Here is a 22,588-nt window from a genome sequence, read left to right on the forward strand (position 1 = left end):
TATTTCTTTTTTCCCTTTCTCCCCTCTCCAAATCCTACAGGGCCTTCCATTTGACAAGGTCCTGCAATCAGAAATATTAATTTATGCCAATGTTAATCATTTATAAGTTATTTCCTCTCTTGGTGGAATTTGCTATCCCAAGTGGAAAAAATTCTATTTCCATTATTTCAGACAATCCAGCAATTCTTTAGAATCTGACTCACGAGCCTGTTCCCTTCTGAGACTGTCCCCAGGTCAGGGACTGAGTGGTACCTGCTACTTCCTTCAGTCAGTGTGATCACGGCCTCCTGTGGTGATGGCCTGCCTGAGAGCTTCAGCCGACCCTTCTCCCTAAGGACGTTCCCCCCCTCCATCCCCTCCTCCGCTCACTGGGCAGCCAACAGAACTGCAAGGACTGGAGCTCAGCTGTCCTAGGCAGCTCCAGTCCCCTCCCCTGATGGCTAAGCTGCCCACCTGAAATATTCTGCTGGGAGGCATGCAGGGATGTCTGGGGCACTGTCGTGAGATAAGGTGGTTCGCAATCAGCCTCTTTGAAGAACTCTGGCTAAGAAGCCATGTGGGGAGAATTGGTGAGGGAAACTTTGACCCTGTCAGAACATAGGAAGCGCAGAGCCTTGTCTCCTGAATGAGTCATAAGACCTCTGAGTGGCCTCAAATGGCACTGCCCAATCTCTTTCATCTCTCCCCATTACCCAAGAACTCTCTGAATGTGGAAATTTCCCCCCAGGCCTTCCTGATGCAATGAAATCAGCATGGGATTAGCACCCAAGCGTGAGAATTTGCATTCTGGCCACATCATCTACTAAGTGTGTGCTGGGCATTGTGTTAGCACTCTACATGTATTAACTCACTGAATCCTTGCGCCAACACTAAGAGGCTGGCAACTGGTATGTCACTCTCTCTCTCTCTCAACCTTGGCAGTTCTCCTCCCACTCTGCACTTCTCTCTAGCTGCTGCCTTACAATGCTCTCCCATCTCAGCTAGGCTTCTGCCAAAACCTTTTCTACCTTCTCATACCTTGTTTGCTTCTCATCCCATTGCAATCATTCCCATCCTCTGTATTTTGATTGTATTGGCAAAGTCCCATAATGATCTCCATGCTGCCAATTTATATGTGTGTTTTCCTCATTTTATGTCATCTCTCTGTGGTAGTTGATGAAGTTGACTGATATCTCTTATTCAGCTTCCAAGATACTGTGTTTTCCCCTACATTCTCCTGTTGTCCTTTGAAATCTAGTTCAGACTCCACATCCCTCAGGAAACCATCTTCGATTTCTGCCTCTCTTCTCTCTACTCAGTGACTCTCTCTTTTGTGTTATTATGCCTCTGGACACTGTACTTCCCTTCTTTGCTGTACTTATCACATTATACTGTAAATTTAACCCATGTATGTCCTCTATTAGGCAGAGAACTCCTCTGAGGGAAGAACCCATAATCTATCCTCTATTCCCAGTCTATTATTCATAGTAGGTCCTCAATACATTGCTTATTGCATAAATTCATAAGTGAGTAAATTGCTGAGGAATGCCAGGTATGTGGATAGCTCATTTAATATGTCTGCTAAGGAAAGACAAATGCAACTATAGCTGTTGGTTGGAAACAGGACTAAATGGTAGAAGAGTATGGTTTTGTATGTTTGTTTTGTTTGAGGGATGACTAAGACCTAAGAGAAGGGGTCCCAGGAGACAGAAGAGGTTTTTAGAAAAGGGGAGAGCAAAGCATGTTTGCAGGCTGAGGAGGGAAAGACCATGGAATAGGAGGAAGCCTGGAATGAGTGGGGGAAATGGCTGAAGCAAGAGTCTGTGAGGAAAAGTCAGGATGGGCCCAAGAGCACAGGTGAAGGGATTACTGTGAAGGCAGAGAAGGGCTCTCTCCTTAACCAGTTGGGACCCTGCCCTTCACAGCTGCTGCCAGCGCTTGACCACTCCCTCAGCTGGGATTCCCACTTCCTCAGGCATCAGCACACCCATTACCACCTCAGCTGCTGCCACTGCAGAGACCCAGGAAACAGGTGCTGCTTCTCCTCTCAGTAATTCCTGAACTCTGAGGGCAGCAGGGTCACCACCCAGATGTTAAAAATGCCTCTCTTAGGCCACAGCATAGAGCCGCCATGTGCCCCTAGAGCCCTTACAGCAGCCCTAGCTCCAGAGCTTCTTTGCTGACTTGCTCCTCCTGCTTAGTATAATTCCCTGCTTAGCTGGAGGGCCTGGCAGGGCCAGAAGACACTGTGGGTGAGACCTCGCTGTTACCAGAAATGGGTCCCGATCCAGAACCCAGGAGGGAGCGCTTGGTTTTTGGATCTCACACAAGAAAGAATTAATGGTGGGTCCACAGAGTAGAGTGATAGCAAGTTTATTAAGAAAGTAAAGGAATAAAAAATGGATACTCCATAGGCAGAGCAGCAGCATGGGCCACTCAGTAGCTTATACTTATTGTTACTTCTTGATTATATGCTAAACAAAAGGTAAATTTTTCATGAGTTTTCTAGAAAAGGGATGGGTAATTCCCAGAACTGAGGGTTCCTCCCCTTTTTAGACCATAGAGGGTAACTTCCTGACATTGTACAATATTTGTAAACTGTCACAGTGCTGGTGGGCGTGCCGTTTAGCATACTGATGCATTATAATTAGCATATAATGAGCAGTGAGGATGACCAGAGATCACACTCATCGCCATCTTGGTTTTGGTGGGTTTCGGCCGGCATCTTTACCGCAACCTGTTTTATCAGCATGGTCTTTGTGACCTACATCTTGTGCCAACCTCCTGTCTCATCGTGTAACTAAGAATGCCTTAACCTCCTGGGACTGCAGCCCAGTAGGTCTCAGCCTTATTTTACCCAGCCCCTATTCAAAATGGAGTTGCTCTGGTTCAAACGCCTCTGACTCTATTATTTTTGTATATACTGGGCACAAAATGGTCCAAAAAAACACAAACAAAAAATGACTCTAACTTTATGTGTGTGTTGGTGGTGGTGGTTCCAATGAGGGAAAATTTGTTTTTATATCTGTTAGATCTGGGTTCAGGGTCCAGCCTATGCAAGGGGAGTGGGTGGATAGCTGGAAGAACACTTGTGGGGGCCATAGGTAGGTGAAATATGGCTTTATTCAGTAGCTCTCTCATCAGCAGCTCTCTTACACTGTTTGCTTTGTTATGGCTGCTTGAGTCAACCACTCCCATGCATAGCTGTGCAGCCAGCTCTCCTTTGTCTTCAGGGTCAGTATCTTAACTCTTTCTTTCTCTGGGCACAAGCCAGTTCCTGGCTCTCCCCTGCCTGCCTGCAAGACAGACAGCTTTGGCTCTCTCTCTCTCTCTGGGCACCAGTTTGCAGAGGCATGTTGACCTATGTCCAGAAGCTGAGCCAATCCATGTTCCCCATGCACAGCATCAGCAGGGCAGTTATACCTTTTCAAATAATAGTGGCTCCAAGGCAAGTATGAACTTATGCAAACAGGTTGTATAAAAAGTGGAGTAGGCAGAAGATGGGTGATTTCTGCATTTCCAACTGAGGTACCGGGTTCATCTCACTGGGGCTTGTCAGACAGTGGGTGCAGGACAGTGGGTGCAGCCCAGTGAGCATGAGCCAAAGCAGGGCGAGGCACTGCCTCACCTGGGAAGTGCAAGGGGTCAGGGAATTCCCTTTCCTAGCCAAGGGAAGCTGTGACAGACCTGGAAAATTGAGTCACTCTCACCCTAATACTGTGCTTTTCCAATGGTCTTAGCAAACAGCACACCAGGAGATTGTATCCCACACCTGGCTCAGAGGGTCCCACACACATGGAACCTCGCTAGCACAGCAGTCTGAGATTGAACTGCAAGGCGGCAGTGAGGCTGGGGTAGGGGCACCCGCCATTGCTGTGGTTTGAGTAGGTAAACAAAGCCACCCAGGAAGCTCTAACTGGGTGGAGCCCACCTCAGCTCAAAGAGGCCTGCTTGCCTCTGTAGACTCCACCTCTGGGGGCAGTGCATAGCTGAACAAATGGCAGCAGAAACCTCTGCAGACTTAAATGTCCCTGTCTGACAGCTTTGAAGAGAGTAGTGGTTCTCCCAGCACAGAGTTTGAGATCTGAGAACAGACAGACTGACTCCTCAAGTGGGTCCCCGAGTAGCCTAACTGGGAGGCACCCCTCAGTAGGGGCAGACTGACACCCCACACGGCCAGGTACCCCTCTGAGATGAAGCTTCCAGAGGAATGATCAGGCAGCAACATTTGCTGTTCAGCAATATTTGCTGTTCTGCAGCCTCCACTGCTGATACCCAGGCAAACAGGGTCTGGAGTGGACCTCCAGCAAACTCCAACAGACCTGCAGCTGAGGGTCCTGACTGTTAGAAGGAAAACTAACAAACAGAAAAGACAGCCACACCAAAACTCCATCTGTACATCACCATCATCAAAGACCAAAGGTAGATACAACCACAAAGATGGGGAGAAACCAGAGCAGAAAAGCTGAAAATTCTAAAAATCAGAGCGCCTCTCCCCCTCCAAAGGAATGCAGCTGCTCACCAGCAAAGAAACAAAGCTGGATGGAAAATGACTTTGACAAGTTCATAGAAGTAGGCGTCAGACGATCAAACTTCTCCAAGCTAAAGGAGGAAGTTCGAACCATCACAAAGAAGCTAAAAACCTTGAAAAAAGATTAGACGAATGGCTAACTGGAATAACCAGTGTAAAGAAGTCCTTAAGTGACCTGATGGAGCTGAAAACCATGGCACAAGAACGACACGATGAATGCACAAGCTTCAGTAGCTGATTCGATCAAGTGGAAGAAAGGGTATCAGTGATGGAAGATCAAATGAATGAAATGAAGTGAAAAGAGAAGTTTAGAGAAAAAAGAGCAAAAAGAAATGAACAAAGCCTCCAAGAAATATGGGACTATGTGAAAAGACCAAATCTACGTCTGATTGGTGGACCTGAAAGTGACGGGGAGAATGGAACCAAGTTGGAAAACAGTCTGCAGGATATTATCCAGGAGAACTTCCCCAACCTGGCAAGGCAGGCCAACATTCAAATTGAGGAAATACACAGAATGCCACAAAGATACTCCTTGAGAAGAGCAACTCCAAGACACATAATAGTCAGATTCACCAAAGTTGAAATGAAGGAAAAAATGTTAAGGGCAGCCAGAGAGAAAGGTCAGGTTACCCACAAAGGGAAGCCCATCAGACTAACAGTAGATCTCTCAGCAGAAACTCTATGAGCCAGAAGAGAGTGGGGCCCAATATTCAACATTCTTAAAGAAAAGAATTTTCAACCCAGAATTTCATATCCAGCCAAACCAAGTTTCGTAAGTGAAGGAGAAATAAAATCCTTTACAGACAAGCAAATGCTGAGAGATTTTGTCACCACCAGGCCTGCCCTACAAGAGATCCTGAAGGAAGCACTAAATATGTAAAGGAACAACTGGTACCAGCCACTGTAAAAACATGCCAAATTGTAAAGACCATTGATGCTAGGAAGAAACTGCAACAACTAACGAGCAAAATAACCACCTAACATCATAATGACAGGATCAAATTCACAAATAACAATATTAACCTTAAATGTAAATGGGCTAAATGCTCCAATAAAAAGACACAGACTGGAAAATTGTATAAAGAGTCAAGACCCATCAGTGTGAGGTGTTCAGGAAACCCATCTTATGTGCAGAGACACACATAGGCTCAAAATAAAGGGATGGAGGAAAATCTACCAAGCAAATGGAAAACAAAAAAACGCAGGGGTTGCAATCCTAGTCTCTGATAAAACAGACTTTAAACCAACAAAGATCAAAAGAGACAAAGAAGGCCATTACATAATGGTAAAGAGATCAATTCAACAAGAAGAGCTAACTATCCTAAATATATATGCATCCAATACGGGAGCACCCAGATTCATAAAGCAAGTCCTTAGAGACCTACAAAGAGACTTAGACTCCCATACAATAATAATGGGAGACTTTAACAGCCCACTGTCAACATTAGACAGATCAACGAGACAGAAAGTTAACAAGGATATCCAGGAATTGAACTCAGCTCTGCACCAAGCAGACCTAATAGACATCTACAGAACTCTCCACCCCAAATCAACAGAATATACATTCTTCTCAGCACCACATCACACTTATTCCAAAATTGATCACATAGTTGGAAGTAAAGCACTCCTCAGCAAATGTACAAGAAGAGAAATTATAACAAACTGTCTCTCAGACCAGAGTGCAATCAAATTAGAACTCAGGATTAAGAAACTCACTCAGAACTGCACAACTACATGGAAACTGAACAACCTGCTCCTGAATGACTACTGTGTACATAACGAAATGAAAGCAGAAATAAAGATGTTCTTTGAAACCAATGAGAACAAAGACACAACATACCAGAATCTCTGGGATGCATTTAAAGCAGTGTGTAGAGGGAAATTTATAGCACTAAATGCCCGCAAGAGAAAGCAGGAAAGATCTAAAACAGACACCCTAACATCACAATTAAAAAAACTAAAGAAGCAAGAGCAAAGAAATTCAAAAGCTAGCAGAAGGCAAGAAATAGAGATCAGAGCAGATCTGAAAGAGATAGAGACACAAAAAACCCTTCAAAAAATCAAAGAACCCAGGAGTTGGTTTTTTGAAAAGATCAACAAAATCGATAGACCGCTAGCAAGACTAATAAAGAATAAAAGAGAGAAGAATCCAACAGATACAATAAAAAAATGATAAAGGGGATATCACCGCTGATCCCACAGAAATACAAACTACTATCAGAGAATACTATAAACACCTCTATGCAAATAAACTAGAAAATCTAGAAGAAATGGATAAATTCCTGGACACATACACCCTCCCAAGACCAAACGAGGAAGAAGTTGAATCCCTAAATAGACCAATAACAGGCTCTGAAATTGAGGCAATAATTAATAGCCTACCAACCAAAAAAAGTCCAGGACCAGATGGATTCACAGCCAAATTCTACCAGAGGTACAAGGAGGAGCTGGTACCATTTCTTCTGAAACAATTCCAATCAATAGAAAAAGAGGGAATCCTCCCTAATTCATTTTATGAGGCCAACATCACCCTGATACCAAAACCTGGCAGAGACAAAACAAAAAAAGAGAATTTTAGACCAATATCTCTGATGAACATCGATGCAAAAATCCTCAGTAAAATACTGGCAAGCTGAATCCAGCAGCACATCAAAAAGCTTATCCACCATGATCAAGTTGGCTTCATCCCTGGGATGCAAGACTGGTTCAACATATGCAAATCAATAAACGTAATCCAGCATATAAACAGAACCAAAGAAAAAAAACACATGATTATCTCAATAGATGCAGAAAAGGCCTTTGACAAAATTCAACAGCCCTTCATGCTAAAAACTCTCAAAAATTAGGTATTGATGGGACGTATCTCAAAATAATAGGAGCTATTTATGACAAACCCACAGCCAATATCATACTGAATGGGCAAAAATGAGAAGTATTCCCTTTGAAAACTGGCACAAGACAGGGATGCCCTCTCTCACCACTCCTATTCAACATAGTGTTGGAAGTTCTGGCCAGGGCGATCAGGCAAGAGAAAGAAATAAAGGGTATCCAATTAGGAAAAGAGGAAGTCAAATTATTCCTGTTTGCAGATGACATGATTGTATATTTAGAAAACCCCATCGTCTCAGCCCAAAATCTCCTTAAGCTGATAAGCAACTTCAGCAAAGTCTCAGAATACAAAATCAATGTGCAAAAATCACAAACATTCTTATACACCAATAACAGACAAACAGAGAGCCAAATCATGAGTGAACTCCCATTCACAATTGCTTCAAAGAGAATAAAATACCTAGGAATGCAACTTACAAGGGATGTGAAGGACTTCTTCAAGGAGAACTACAAGCCACTTCAACGAAATAAAAGATGACACAAACAAATGGAAGAACATTCCATGCTCATGGATAGGAAGAATCAATATCATGAAAATGGCCACACTGCCCAAGGTAATTTATAGATTCAATGCCATCCCCATCAAACTACCAATGACTTTCTTCACAGAATTGGAAAAAAGTACTTTGAAGTTCATATGGAACCACAAAAGAGCCCACATTGCCAAGACAATCCTAAGCCAAAAGAACAAAGCTAGAGGCATCATGCTACCTGACTTCAAACTATACTACAAGGCTACAGTAACCAAAACAGCATGTTACTGGTACCAAAACAGAGATATAGACCAATGGAAAAGAACAGAGGCCTCAGAAATAACACCACACATCTACAACTGTCTGATCTTTGACAAACATGATAAAAACAAGAAATGGGGAAAGGATTCCCTATTTAATAAATGGTGCTGGGAAAACTGGCTAGCCATATGTAGAAAGCTGCAACTGGATCCTTTCCTTACTCCTTACACGAAAATTAATTCAAGATGGATTAAAGACTTAAATGTTAGACCTAAAACCACAAAAACCCTAGAAGAAAACCTAGGCAATACCATTCAGGACATAGGCATGGGCAAGGACTTCATGACTAAAACACCAAAAGCAAGGGCAACAAAAGCCATAATAGACAAATGGGATCTAATTAAACTAAAGAGCTTCTGCACAGCAAAAGAAACTACCATCAGCGTGAACAGGCAACCTACAGAATGGGAGAAAATTTTTGCAATCTACCCATCTGACAAAGGGCTAATATCCAGAATCTAGAAAGAACTCAAACAAACTTAGAAGAAAAAACAGACAACCCCATCAAAAAGTAGGCAAAGGATATGAACAGACACTTCTCAGAAGAAGACATTTATGCAGCCAACAGACACGTGAAAAAATGCTCATCATCACTGCTCATCAGAGAAATGCAAATCAAAACCACAATGAGATACCATCTCACACCAGTTAGAATGGCGATCATTAAAAAGTCAGGAAACAACAGATGCTGGAGAGGATGTGGAGAAATAGGAACACTTTTACACACTGTTGGTGGGACTGTAAACTAGTTCAACCATTGTGGAAGACAGTGTGGTGATTCCTCAAGGATCTAGAACTAGAAATACCATTTGACCCAGCCATCCTATTACTGGGTATATACCCAAAGGATTATAAATCGTGCTGCTATAAAGACACATGCACACGTATGTTTATTGTGACACTATTCACAATAGCAAAGACTTGGAACCAACCCAAATGTCCATCAATGATAGACTGGATTAAGATAATGTGGCACATATACATCATGGAATACTGTGCAGCCATTAAAAAGGATGAGTTCATGTCCTTTGTAGGGGCATGGATGAAGCTGGAAACCATCATTCTCAGCAAACTATCGCAAGGACAAAAAACCAAACACTGCATGTTCTCACTCATAGGTGGGAACTGAACAATGAGAACACTAGGACACAGGAAGGGGAACATCACAAACCGTGGCCTGTCATGGGGGGGCCAGGGAAGGGGGGAGGGAAGAGGGATAGCATTAGAAGACATACCTAATGTAAATGACGAGAGTTAATGGGTGCAGCACACGCACATGGCACATGTATACCTGTGTAACAAACCTGCACGTTGTGCACATGTACCCTAGAGCTTGAAGTATAATAATAAAAAAGAAGTGGAGTATGCATCTGTGCCCTAAACCTGCTGAGTCATTCTGTTCCAGATGTCTGCCTCAGTCTATTGTTGACCAAAGCACATCCATGTACTTTACACTCCACCCCCTAAGCTGAGGGAGACATAGATTTTGGACACATAGGTCCAATACATAGGTTTGGCACATAGGCCCCAACCCAGACTCACAGGTCTGACACATAAGCTTTCAGCCCACAGGCCTGATACATACACACATGCTTGACACATAAGCCTGGCACATAAGCTTTAGGCATGCAGGCCCAATATATACACATAGACTTGACACATAAGCCTGGGCACACAGGCCTGATACACAAGCCTGATACATAAACATAGGCTTCTGGGCACACAGGCCCATTACATACATAGGCCCTGATAAACTACCCAGCTATTGGCGCAGACTACCTTAGGTGTCACCTCCTTGGTGATTACCATTTACATTGCCCTGAGTTCTGCTCATTAGCTACTCTGTCTACACCTGGTTTCAAACCATATTGGTGTCAGAACTAGGCTGGACTGCACCAGCAGTCCAGGCAGCAGTAGCACCCTGGCTAGACCTAGCTATGTACCATGCCCTATCAGGAATGGGAGGTCACCCCTTCTTAAATGGTGATGGCTCAGGGTCTAGGGGTGCCTCAGGCCCCATGGCCTTATCTCGCATTGGGACTACAGGCCCTAAAACCTCTTGTAACTCTGCTGCTAAGGGACTTGTACTCAGCGTACTCTGCTGTTCCAAGTAGATACCCCACTTCACTAAAGTGGATGTCTGTGCCATCCCTGTCCGACAGGGGTGGTTACCCATGAATGCACCCATCCCACTATTGGGTAAGTCATCCAGACGATGACTGTAGCCCATCCTACCACACTTTTATGAGCCCAAAGGGCAGCATATGCAGTTGCTAACTGCTTTCCCAGTCCGAAGGGTTGTTACCCGTGAATGCACCCATCCCGCTATTACTGCTTCTATATTAAGGAATACCAGAACTCAGCTCCCTTCCACAGCTGGCACCAAAAGCCTGTTGGCGTTCTCAGGCGCTCCGTGTGCTGCTATAGGCCCTAACTGAAACTATCTGTGGTCACACGTACATTTAGCTCAAATGGGCACCCTTGGCTAACTACCCATAGGGTTTGTGTCTGCTAAATAGTCCGCTCGGCTACCAGGAAGGCTGTCTCATCCGCACCATCCCAATCCCAGGAAAGAGGGGTGTTATCCCTTCTAAACCTGTAAGAGAATCAGAGGTTAATATAACATCATCAATAAGGCCATGGCACACGGTAGGGCTAGGCATATAGCATGGCAGCAACACTGTGAAAGTCTATTGTCACCTTCCTATGAAGGCAAACTGTTCCTGGCTCTCTGGAGCAATGTCAATTAAGAGGAATGCACTGGCCAAGTCCACCACACAGTGGCACCATCCCTGTTCCACTGTCAAGCAGTCCATCAGATCTGTGATGGAGGGTACAGCTGCGTGCAGAGGGGGTGTCACCTTATTCAGGTCCCGATAATCCACTGTCATCTGCCAAGTCCCATCAGGCTTTCTGATTGGCCATACTGGAGAATTGTAGGGGCTGTCGGTGCCACACACTATTTGCACCTCCTCTAACTTCTTAGTAGTCTTGGTTATCTCTGTCTGCTCCCCTGGCAAACAGTATTGATGAGTAGAAGTAACCTGTTGGGGTTGTGGCAGAGCTTGGGACTGGTGATGTGTATGTCTCCACAGTACTAGCTTTACTATACAAACTCGGAGTCTGAATTCTCCAGCCATGGTGTGCAAGTCCAGACCATGCAAAATGTCCACTCCCAGAATATATTCAGGTGTGGGAGAGACATACACAGTATATAGGCAGGGAACTGAGTGGCCAATGCCAAGATGCAAAGACACAGGTTTCACTTTCACTGACTGGCCCCCATAACCATCAATGAATGCAGCTTTGCCCAGAAACTTCTCTGGGTTTGGGGACCAGTGGATTGCCAAGTTCACATATGGCCTTTGGTTGTCCAGTGTCCCCCACGAGCTGGGCACTTTGGCCAGTTCTCTTATCAAACAGAAAAGGCTTTACACTTTCGCCTGACTGCAGCAGGTAATTTTGAACTGGAAGGCTTGGGTGGGACTGGGTTGCACAGCAACGTCCTTCTCCCAAATGACTTATACTAAGTCTGTACATGACTGCCAACATTACTTGCTGAACTCCCACAACTCAGCAGGGGCACAGGAAGCATAGAAAATGTGTTCCACCACAATAAGGGGGGGTCCCTGGGCTCACCCTAGGGGCCCGTCACCCTTCTGACAGATCCCTGGGCAAGCCTGCAACAGAGGTTCTTCTTCCTCCCTGCGCTGTGTCCCACAGGGACTCGGCATGCACTTCCTGCAGCACAGTCACAAACGCCCATCTGACACTACTGGCAAAGGCATGTTCCTCCTTGGTGTTGTGCACCTCCAGGTACTTCAGCACCTTCTCCATTCTCACGGCGGACCTGTCGGTTGCCTCTCACATTTCCACCGGGGCCCATCCAAGCAGCACCACTGCCACTGGGTACCACAGCCCATGCTGTGGCCACATAGCTGACCCGGGAGCCCTAAGGGTCTGAAGACCCACTCATCTTATCCTGCTGATGTCACCAATTGTTAGGTCCACCCCCTGTTTAGCATATAATCAAGAAATAACCATAAAAATGGGCAACCAGCAGCCCTTGGGGCTGCTCTGCCTATGGAGCAGCCATTCTTCACTCCTTTACTTTCTTAACAAACTTGCTTTCATCTTACTCTATAGATTTGCCTCGAATTCTTTCTTGAGTGAGATCCAAGAACCCTCTCTTGGGGTCTGGACTGGGACCCCTTTCCAGTAACAAAGAGACCAAAAATAAACATCCTGTGAAAGAAAAATAAATCTCAGGATCCCAAGATCACTAAGCCAAAGGGAAAAGTCAAGCTGGGAACTGCATCAGGCAAACCTGCCTCCCATTTTATTCCTAAATAAGAGAGTTACAAAGATAAAAAAGCCACATACTTCCTTCATGATTCAGCCACTACGAAATTCCTTGTGAGCCTCAAGATCTTTACCCTAAAAGGGTTCTGTTGAGTTTTACCCTGACAATGTAAATTGACAGCTTATCCTCACAGGCGGGACAAAGGACAGAACTCTAAGTCATCCCTCTGCTCACCTGAGACAAATGCATATCTGATTGCTTCCTCTGATGTAAAAATGCAGATTCACTGAGCTAGACTCTTCTTCTACCCACCCCCCTCGTCATGTGTAAATTTTGTATTCAGTGAAAGACTGCTCAAAAAATCAAAAGAATACAACTGTTTGTCTCTTATCTACCCACACCTTTAAGAATTTTCTTCCTCTTTCCCCAAAAGCTGCCCTTTCCCCTAAATATGGAAGCCCTCAAAGTCATCTTTGGAGAAAGGCACAGAGCTGCCTCCCAGGCACACATCCTTAACCATGGCAAAGAAAACTTTCTAAATTCATTGAGACCTGTCTCAGATATTTTTGGTTTACAATCTTAAATAAATAACTTGTATAATGTATTAGAAGGTGATAAGGACTATGGAGAAAATCAAGCAAAGATGTGGTAGCCAACCTCCAAGATGGCCCCCAGTTCCTCACCTCCTGGAAACACACCTTGTATTTCTTCCCACATTTAATGGAGCTGGCCTGTGAGACGGACACCAATAGGATATGGCAGAAGTAATGGTGTATGACTTCCAAGGCTAGATTTTAAAAGATATTGTAGCTTCTGCCTAGCTGTCTTGGATTGCTTGTTCTGGGGAAAGCCAGCTGCCATGTCATGAAGCACACCCAAGCATTCTTGGGAGAGGTCTGTGTGGGCAGAACTGAGGCCTTCTGCCAACAGCCATGTGAATAAGCCATCTTGGAAGCCAATCCTCTATCCTGGCTGACATGTGACTGTAACCTGATAAGAGATCCCAAGCCAGAACCACTCAGCTAAAGCACTCCCTAATTCCTAACCCACAGAAACTGTGCAAGATAATGAACGTCTGTTGTTATTTAAGCTATTAAGTTTGAGGGTAATATGTTACACAGCAATAGTTAATGAATACAAAAGGGACCAGGAGTGACAACAAGGTGGGATGGGGGGTGAAATTTTAAATCGGATGATCAGAGTGGTGCTCACTTAAAAGGTGATATGAGCAGTCATTTAAAAGAGGTCTGGGAGCTAGGCATGCACATATCCGGGGGAAAGCATCCCAGGCAAAGGAAAAAGCCAGTGCAAAGGCCTGAGGAGACAGCCTGCCTAGATTTGAGGAACAGTAAGGACAGCGTGCTGCAGTGAAGAAAGGAGGGAGAGAAGTCAGAGATAAGTCTGAAGAGGTCACGAGGGGAAGGACAGTGGCCGATCATGAGAAATGGCTATTGGATTGAGCTCCAAAGAAGTCATTGTTGACCTTGACAAAAGTAGTTTCAGTGAAATGATGGAGATGAACACCTGCTTGGAGTGGATTTACAACATAACAGAAAAAAGGAATTGAAGGCAGCCACTCTTTCAAGGAGTTTTGCTGTAAAGAAGAAAAGAGAAATCAGATGCAGCTACACAAGAAAGTGGGGTCAAGAAAAGATTTATTTTTTAGATGGGAGAAATAATAGCATGTGGGCATGCTAATGAGAATGATGCAGTGATGATAGATGATAAAGAGACAAAGATAAGGAAAACTGCTAAGCAATATCCTTGAGTAGGTGAAAGGGGATGGGATTGAAGACAGAGGCAGAAGAGTCAGACTTAGAGAGGAGACAGAGGGTTCATCTGTGTTAGAAGCAGAAAGGCAGAGTATATGGGACAGATATTGTAGGAGAGTAGATGTAGTGATAGAAGGCTATGGCACTTCTTGTCTAATTATTTATCTTTGCTTATCGGAGGAAGTCAAAGATTTTCCTGGCAATATACTGATAAAAACTGCATATAAAATGAACCTCTAGCCAATACATAAGAAAAATAGAAAATAAAAGTCCAAGGAGAAGAAAAACATACCTCAGCATAGCCTGTTGTTTAGAAAAAATGGCATGGCACACAGACGGGAATCTATAGAACTAGAATAAGAGAATTATGAATTTGACCAGAACACGGGTAATTCTTTTACCAGACCTAAGGATTTTTATCAGTTCTTTAGCATGTCTACTTTATATCCTTTATAATTTGTGTATGCATTTATGTGTGACTTAGCCATATGGTAAAGATATAAAGTTCTAACTCCAGAATGTGGGCTCAATTATTCTTAATTAATTCAGCCATCTTCATAAGGTTCCAAGGTAAAAAGATACTTTTCTTATAGAGAGGGATCTGGATTGAATGGAGCTTACACAACTTTCGAAGTGGTTCAAAGGTGCCCAAAGTGGTCAGAATCAGCAAAGACAGAGAATCCCTTGAGCCTTTTCCAGGAGGACATACTATATTGTATATCATCACTCAATGTTATATTCACAATCATTCCTCTGCTTATACCCAGTGTCCCTAAATTGAGTTGGTACACTTATCTGTCCCTTCCCTCCAGGTAAAATGTTTCAGTGTGGAACTTTAAAAGGCATCTCTCAGAATGATGGATCAGAATGATGGTTAGCAAACTATTACAAAACCAAACACCGCATGTTCTCACTCATAGGTGGGAATTGAATGAGAACACTTGGACAGAGGGTGGGGAAACATCACACACCGGGGCCTGTTGTGGGGTGAGGGGAGGGGGGAGGGATAGCATTAGGAGATATACCTAATGTAAATGATGAGTTAATGGGTGCAGCACAATAACATGGCACATGTATACATATGTAACAAACCTGCACGTTGTGCAGATGTACCCTAGAACTTAAAGGATAATTTTTTTAAATGGCATCTCTCTCACTATCTACAATTATTACAGCAGGCAATTATTAGCTCCAATTGGTCCCACCTCCCTTGAGGCTCATTAAGCCCCTATTCAAACAGAACCAGTGGCAGGGTACCCTGCAGACTCCGACATGCTTTGATATGCTTGAGCTCCCTAAACAGGAAGGCTGACTTAGCTCCTCCACCCTAGGCTCTCCCTACCTCCCCTTTGTTCATAAACTGAGGGGGAGAATATTTCTTTTTTTTTTAATTTATTATGACCCATCTAGGAAAAGTTAAATAGCCTGCTGATTTTCCCTAAACATCATGAGTTATTTTCAAGTCTCTTTAGGTGGCACTGGGGGAGGTTGGTGGAGAAAGTGGCAGAGGGAGTGTTTGACTAATGTTTGAGAAATGTACTACAATAAAAAGATTTCCTTAAAAACTTAGATTCCTTCTGTACGTGATTTTCATTCAAATACAAAGCTTCTCTTTATTTAAGAAAAAATCCTTATTGTACTAACACTGCATTACCAAAGTCCTCAAATTAAATTATAAGAGAACTGAGAAAATCGGGCTATTAAAATATTTGAGTTATTTACTGAAGTTGAGTGAGGAGAAATAAAAGACTGTTCCAGCTTCCCCCTACCTCCTACCCACTAGGTTGCTTCTCTCTCCCCCACCCTCTCTCTCTTGCTGTCACTTTCACTTTCTCGGTCTCTCTCTGTCCTACTCTGACAGGGGAAATAGCTTTTGGAGAATGGCCCTTGGGAACGGGGTCCTGCCACAGATTTAAGTGACTGCCATGAGGATCCTGTTCTACTCCTCCTTTTCATGACATTCCAATTGGAATCACTCAGTCCATAGGCACTGCATTCCTACTATGTCCATAGCACTATGATCTATAATTTGAGAGGAGGAGAGGCTTAAAGAATTGAAGACAATAGTCTCTTCATAAAGAGAAATCATATATGAAATACGTACAGCACCAGATTTAACAAGTCTTTAAGTATAAACACCATATTGTGTTAAAGGAGAAGGGAAGAGAGAGGGATGGAGAACTAAGATTTATAAGTTGCCTCCTATTTGCCAGGCACACTGTGCTAGAGGATTCACATATGATCTCTCATGTACTCTCCAAAACATGACACAGATACAGACCTCACCCATTTCTTTAGAGACAGGGTCTTGCTCTGTTGCCCAGGCTTGAGTGCAGTGGTGCAATTTTGGTTCACTGCAGCCTTGAACTGCTGGGCTCAAGCAATCCTCCTGCCTCAGACTCCCAATTAGCTAGGACTTTAGGTGTGTGTCACACCTGGCCAGTTTTTTTAAATTTACTTTTTGCAGAGATGAGTTCTCACTATGTTACCCAGGCTGGTATTGAATTCCTGGACTCAAGGATTACAGGCATGAGCCACTGCGCCCAGCTCAGACCTCTTTTATGGTTGAGGAAAATAAGGATTTGAAAGGACAAGGAACTCACCCAAAATTACATAGATGGTAAGGAAGGAGTAGTCACTCTCAATGAGAAGAGATGAATAAGATGGAATTTTAAAGATTGACAGGGGGCAGGTGCAGTGGCTCAAGCCTGTAATCCCAGTAATTTCGAAGGCCAAGGTGGACAGATCACCTGAGGTCAGGAGTTCAAGACCAGACCATCCTGGCCAACATGGTAAAACCCTGTCTAAAATAAAAATACAAAAATTAGCCAAGCGTGGTGGCAGGCACTTGTTATTCCAGCTACTTGGGAGGCTGAGGCAGGAGAATTGCTTGAATCTGGGAGGCAGAGGTTGCAGTTAGCTGAGATTGCTCCATTGCACTCCAGCCTGGGCAACAAAAGCGAAACTCCATACCAAAAAAAAAAAAAAAGAGATTGACAGGAAGGAGAGGAGAGAGCATCCCAGGCTATGGGCAGAAATCCCTGGAGCCAGGTCAGAATTAAAAGAACACTGGGTTGGCAGAGCTTGGGGAACCAACTCAAATCACCCTACAAATAGTGCAATGGCCCATTGTGGGTTAGGGTCCTGCACTTACAGGGAAACAGATACTTAGATTTAAGACTTGTTAGGGAGAAGAGTCTCACACTCACTGCCATCCAGTATCAATTAAAATCTAGACCAGTACACCACAGTGAACTGGCTCCCTGGAGTGCTGCTTTTCTTCCTTTTTTTTTTTTCCTTTTAATTAAAAAAAAGGATTCTGTTCCAAGATGGCTGAATAGGAACAGCTCTGGTCTGCAGCTCCCAGTGTGATCGACACAGAAGATGGGTGATTTCTACATTTCCAACTGAGGTACGTGGTTCATCTCACTGGGACTGGTTGGACAGTGTATGCAGGTCATGGATGGTGAGCACAACCAGGGCGAGGCATCGCCTCACCCGGGAAGCACAAGGGGTCGGGGGATTTCCCTTTCCTAGCCAAGGGAACCTGTACCTTCACCGAAGACCGTACCTGGAAAAACGAGACATTCCTGCCCAAATACTGTGCTTTTCCAATGGTCTTAGCAAATGACACACCAGGAGATTATATCCCGTGCCTGGCTCGGAGGTCCCACACCCACACAGCCTTCCTCACTGCTGGTGCAGCAGTCTGAGATCCACCTGCAAGGCAGCAGCCTAGCAGGGGGAGGGGCACCTGCCATTACTGAGGCTTGAGTAGGTAAACAAAGTGGCCGGGAAGCTTGAACTCAACGGAGCCCACCACAGCTCAGCAAGGCCTGTGTCTCTGTAGGCTCCACCTCTGGGGGCAGGGCATAGCTGTATAAAAGGCAGCAGAAACTTCTGCAGACTTAAACGTCCCTGTCTGACAGCTAAGAGAGCAGTGGTTCTCCCAGCACAGTGGTTGAGCTCAGAGAACAGACAGACTGCCTCCTCAAGTGGGTCCCTGACCCCCGAGTAGCCTGATCACCTCCCAGCAGGGGCCAACTGACACTTCATAAAGGTGGGTGCCCCTCTGGGATGAAGCTTCCAGAGGAAGGCTCAGGCAGCAAAATTTGTTGTTCTCCAATATTTGCTGTTCTGCAGCCTCTGCTGGTGATACTCAGGCAAACAGAGTCTGGAGTGGACCTACAGCAAACTCCAACAGACCTGCAGCTGAGGGTTCTGACTCTCAGAAGGAAAACTAACAAACAGAAAGGAAAAGCATCAACATCAACAAAAAGGACATCCACACCAAAACCCCATCTGTAGGTCACCAACATCAAAGACCAAAGGTAGATAAAACCACAAAGATGGGGAGAAACCAGAGCAGAAAAGCTGAAAATTCTAAAAACCAGAGTGCCTCTTCTCCTCCAAAGGATTGCAGCTCCTCGCCAGCAATGGAACAAAGCTGGACGGAGAATGGCTTTGATGAACTGACAAAAGTAGACTTCAGAAGGTTGGTAATAACAAACTTCTCTGAGGAAAAGGAGGATATTCAAACCCATCGCAAGGAAGCTAAATCCTTGAAAAAAGATTAGACGAATGGCTAACTACAATAAATAGTGTAGAGAAGACCTTAAATGACCTCATGGAGCTGAAAACCATAACATGAGAACTACGTGATGTGTGCACAAGCTTCAACAGCTGATTCGATCAAGTGGAAGAAAGGGTAACAGTGATTGAAGATCAAACGAATGAAATGAAGTGAAAAGAGAAGTTTAGAGAAAAAAGAGTAAAAAGAAATGAACAAAGCCTCCAAGAAATATGGGACTATGTGAAAAGACCAAATCTACGTCTGATTGGTGGACCTGAAAGTGACGGGGAGAATGGAACCAAGTTGGAAAACAGTCTGCAGGATATTATCCAGGAGAACTTTCCCTACCTAGGAAGAGAGGCCAACATTCAAATTCAGGAAATACAGAGAACACCACAAAGATACTCCTTGAGAAGAGCAACCCCAAGACACATAATTGTGAGATTTTCCAAGGTTGAAATGAAGGAAAAAATATTAAGGGCAGCCAGAGAGAAAGGTCAGGTTACCCACAAAGGGAAGCCCATCAGATTAACAGCAGATCTATCAGCAGAAACTCTACAAGCCAGAAGAGAGTGGGAGCCAATATTCAACATTCTTAAAGAAAAGAATTTTCAACCCAGAATTTTATATCCAGCCAAACTAAGCTTCATAAGTGAAGAAGAAATAAAATCTTTTACAGACAAGCAAATGCTGAGAGATTTTGTCATCACCAGGCATGCCCTACAAGAGCTCCTGAAGGAAGCACTAAACATGGAAAGGAACAACTGGTACCAGCCACTGCAAAAACATGCCAAATTGTAAAGACCATTGATGCTAGGAAGAAACTGCATCAACTAATGAGCAAAATAACCAGCTAACATCATAATGACAGGATCAAATTCACACATAACAATATTAACCTTAAATATAAATGGGCTAAATGCCCCAATTAAAAGACACAGACTGGAAAATTGGATAAAAGTCAAAACCCATAAGTGTGCTGCATTCAGGAGACCCATCTCATGTGCAGAGACACACATAGGCTCAAAATAAAGGGATGGAGGAAGATCTAACAAGCAAACAGAAAGCAGAAAAAGAAAAGCAGGGGTTGCAATCCTAGTCTCTGATAAAACAGACTTTAAACCAACAAAGATCAAAAGAGACAAAGAAGGCCATTACATAATGGTAAAGGGATCAATTCAACAAGAAGAGCTAACTATCCTAAATATATATGCACCCAATACAGGAGCACCCAGATTCATAAAGCAAGTCCTTAGAGACCTACAGAGACTTAAAGACTCCCACACAACCATAATGGGAGACTTTAACACCCCACTGTCAATATTAGACAGATCAACAAGACAGAAAGTTTAGAAGGATATCCAGGAAAGTAGACCTAATAGACATCTAGAGAACTCTCCACCCCAAATCAACAGAATATACATTCTTCTCAGCACCACATCACACTTACTCCAAAATAGACCACATAGTTGAAAATAAAGCACTCCTCAGCAAATGTAAAAGAATAGAAATCACAACAAACTGCCCTTCAGACCACAGTGCAATCAAATTAGAACTTAGGATTAAGAAACTAACTCAAAATCGCACAACTACATGGAAACTGAACTCACTCATAGGTGGGAATTGAACAATGAGATCACTTGGACACTGGAAGGGGAACATTACACACCTGGGCCTATTGTGGGGAGTGGGGAGGGGGGAGGGATGGCACTGGGAGTTATACCTCATGTAAATGACAAGTTGATGGGTACTGATGAGTTGATGGGTGCACTACACCAACATGGCACATGTATACATATGTAACAAACCTGCACGTTGTGCACATGTACCCTAGAACTTAAAGTATAATAATAAAAAAATAATAATTAAAAAAAAAAGGAATAGAAACCTGTTCAGATCAGAGCATCAGAGCTAGTTGGTTGCAGGAGTCATGAAGCATGATATGCTGTTAGGAGGAGCTCCAGAGAGCAGAGCCCTGTATGAAGCATAAGCAAGAACTGTTTGATCCTCACCCAGATTTCCAAGCTCAGCAAGAGAAAAGGAAGGAAAGCAGAGGGGAAAAAATGTCTTTTCTGTGTTGCTACTCATTATTAGGAATGATTTGGAAATGCCAGTTCATAATATTATCCTAGAATTGAGCTTCTGCTTCTAATAGTTTCAGTGATCTTGTTATATCTATGGTGTTAAAATATGTACATTTATGTAGTCCTGAAGTACTCAAGGTCTCTGGCCTTTTAATACACAAATAACAATAGCTAAGTCCCTATCCTCTATCCTCTAGGGCTGCAGAAAATCTCTTTTATCAGGCTCGCCTCCTCAAGTATCTCCAGTGGTCACTGAGAAAAGCTCCCTGGTTCCATAAACCCTCTCTGTTTGTCACATGTCATCTCAGCTCAAGCCCTTGCCCCCCAGAATAGTGAGGTGCCATGCTCCTGCTTTCACCTCTTGTCATCTTGTAACTCCAGGAATACCATCTCCCTCTACATGCAGTGCCTTAAATATGCATATAGCTGTGTTCCTTAGCTCCCCAAACGTGGCTAATCTGAATCTAATCTGGGTGTGTAATAAATGCCCTTGGAACAAAGACATACAATAGAGAGTAGCTGACAAATGTCATTATATCTCCATGCCCAGAATCTAGGCTCAATTTCCACCAGACCCAAAGATCTCCCTCATTTTCAGTCCAAAGCCCACCTCATTTCTCTGTCTCTGTAGAGCATCTACTGTCTTTCATTCTCTTACAGGGCACAGTGAGGCCCTATTTTGTAACAAAAATGGCCTATTCTGTACTAAATAAAACCATGTGGCACAAGAAACAGTCCGCATCCTCTCCAGTCTGTTATCTGGTGTCCAGTAAAGAGACAATAAGGCCTGTGCATCACACCTGCCATAACCTTGCCTCCTGCGCTCAGTGTGCAAATGCTTGAGCAAAACCCCTATGCATTTCATACACATAGAACGCTCAGAATACCACAGCTCAAATCCATGTGTAGAAAAAAATGTCCTAAATCTGCAGGTCACACTCCAGATAACAGATCCAAATAGAATACTTAGCAGGTTTCCCCAAGGACAAGTGGATTCTTACATCTGCCTCACCAAAGAGATCACTTGTAAGACTCTCTCAGAACAAAAGGGTCTCAAAACTAGAGAAGGATCTTAATACACTCCAGTATCCTCACCCGAGTGCAGAGGCTATTTACAGGCCTCTAGCTGGCAGTTGTCCTGCTCCATTCATGCAAAGATCGACCTGTGACTTGAAAACCTATTAATTACCCCTCTATGATACCTTCATTGTGTCTATTCCTGATTCTGGTTCTAATATCCTTAAAGGTAGCAAAAAGTCTTATGCACAAAACTTAAACATATGAAACTGTCCAAACCAGCTGCTAATCTAAATAACTATTGTCATTGCATTGTAGTGATATCAAAGTGCCTGTGATACCTTGTCATTTATGTTTTTTTCAATAGCAACTTGATCATTTTAGTTCGAGGTTGTGTCTCCATAAATAGTTGGGTTGAATATGAGAATAAGTAATTTTTTAAACTTTCATAATAGGCAGGAACTGAATAAAGAATCAATCCCTAAAAGAGAGTCACTCCAGTTATCCTGAAGACTCAAATAACTACGTGAGTTTAGTTGACATACGTCAGCCTTCTAAAACTTGGACACTCCTGGGTTACTGATAAAATGGATCCTATGAAGCTGAAGACCAGTCTCCATATTTATGATGAGCTCCCAAAGTGTGG

This window comes from Macaca mulatta, chromosome 1, assembly GCF_049350105.2.
Source record: "Macaca mulatta isolate MMU2019108-1 chromosome 1, T2T-MMU8v2.0, whole genome shotgun sequence".
Lineage (NCBI taxonomy): Eukaryota > Metazoa > Chordata > Mammalia > Primates > Cercopithecidae > Macaca > Macaca mulatta.